Raw genomic sequence first — 1,906 nt, 5'->3', positions numbered from 1 at the left:
TCCACAGACACGTGTACCCTTAACGTAGTTCTCGGGGTATATTCAGTGTGACACAGAGTGTGACAAGGCTGACCCTTTGAATTACAGGTACAACAGAAACAGGAAGTAAGAGTGAGAGAAAGTTGTGGTGAAAGAGTACAGAAGGGTTCGCCACCATCCCCTGCCAGAGCCTCGTAGAGTTTTTAGGTATTTTCACTCAATAAACACTCACAACGCCCGGTCTGGGAATCGAAACTGCAATCCTATGACCGCGAGTCTGCTGCTCTAACCACTGGGGCATTGCGCCTCCACAGAGTATGACAAGGCTGACCCTTTGAATTACAGGTACAACAGAAACAGGAAGTAAGAGTGAGAGAAAGTTGTGGTGAAAGAGTACAGCAGGTTTCGCCACCATCCCCTGCCGGAGCCTCGTGGAGCTTTTAGGTGTTTTCGCTCAATAAACACTCATAATGCCCGGTCTGGGAATTGAAACTACGATCCTATGACCGCAAGTCTGCTGCTCTAACCACTAGGGCATTGCGCCTCCACAGAGTATGACAAGGCTGACCCTTTGAATTACAGGCACAACAGAAACAGGAAGTAAGAGTGAGAGAAAGTTGTGGTGAAAGAGTACAGCAGGGTTCGCCACCATCCCCTGCTGGAGCCTCGTGGAGCCTTTTAGGTGTTTTCGCTCAATAAACACTCACAACGCCCGGTCTGGGAATCGAAACCACGATCCTATGACCGCGAGTCCGCTGCCCTAACCACTGGGCCACTGCGCCTCCACTTGTATATAAATGAACACACAGTTACACACACACACACACAGGTGCACACACACACTCTGCGTATTACACTTATCTAGAAGTGGATCTCCGAAAGAGACAACACATCCTATTGGTTGTTTGTTCAGAGGGGGGGGGGGACAAACAGCCTTACATGCGTCACATGACATCTAGGCCGGCAGTTCGCTAAAAGGGACTTTATGAATATAGGTTTTTTTTCTTTTTTTTTTTTTACATCACTGAACATAATTTTTGATTGTGTCTTTATCAGTGTTTACTAAAATTTATCAGTGAAGATTGGCCAAAATTTGAAGAAGGTTAGTTCAAAGAACCTTCGACTATTTTCTTACTTTTTAACATTTCAGAGTGTGTCTATTTGGTATGTGTGTGTGTGTGTGTGTGGGCTTATATATATATTTCTTTACTGGTATCAGTCATTTGACTGTGGCCAAGATGGGGCACCACCTTAAAGGGTTTTAGTCAAAGAAATCGAGCCCAGGAATTATTCTTTGTAAACCTAGTTCTTATTCTAACGGTCGCTTTTGCCAAACTACTAAGTTACGGGGACTTAAACACACCAGCATCAGTTGTCAAGTGATGGTGGCGGAGGACAAACACAAACACACAAATACATAGATATATATACATACATATATATATACACGTATATACACATATGCATAAATATATATAATGTACATATTATATACAGAAATATATAAATATATATACACAGACACACATACATAAATATATATATATATACATATATACATACATATATACATATATAGGCTTCTTTCAGTTTCCGTCTACTAAATTCACTCATAAGGCAACGGTTGGCCCAGAGTTATAATAGAAGACACTTGCCCAAGTTACCACTCTGTGGGACTGAACCTGGAACCATATGGTTGGGAAACAAACTCCTTACCACCGAGCCACGCATATACACACACACATTTACATAAATATATAAGTGTGTTAGCATGTGTGCATGCATGCATGTGTATGTGTATACTTGAATGAACGTATCTGCTTGTGTGTCTGAATCTACAGATTTTTTCAATATGCTAGGCCACTGGTTTAAATATAAATTTAAATATATATATATATATATATATATATATATATATATATATATA

At 40.7% G+C, this 1,906-nt stretch overlaps 1 protein-coding gene across 1 annotated transcript in view; it reads left to right on the top strand.

The window, feature by feature from the left end:
- Nucleotides 1-912: 912 nt before the first annotated feature.
- LOC106880626 (fatty acid-binding protein homolog 5) overlaps nt 913-1,906 on the top strand; it is a 7,727-nt gene continuing 6,733 nt past the window's right edge. Inside the window, exon 1 of the mRNA XM_014930660.2 lies at nt 913-1,081. The gene's annotated coding sequence lies outside the window, so the exon portion shown is untranslated. The remainder of the gene's footprint in view (nt 1,082-1,906) is intronic.

The sequence above is a fragment of the Octopus bimaculoides genome, unplaced genomic scaffold, assembly GCF_001194135.2.
Source record: "Octopus bimaculoides isolate UCB-OBI-ISO-001 unplaced genomic scaffold, ASM119413v2 Scaffold_129191, whole genome shotgun sequence".
Classification (NCBI taxonomy): Eukaryota; Metazoa; Mollusca; class Cephalopoda; order Octopoda; family Octopodidae; genus Octopus; species Octopus bimaculoides.
Note: the sequence above shows the minus strand (reverse complement) of the source record. Positions and strands in the feature narration are given on the sequence as shown.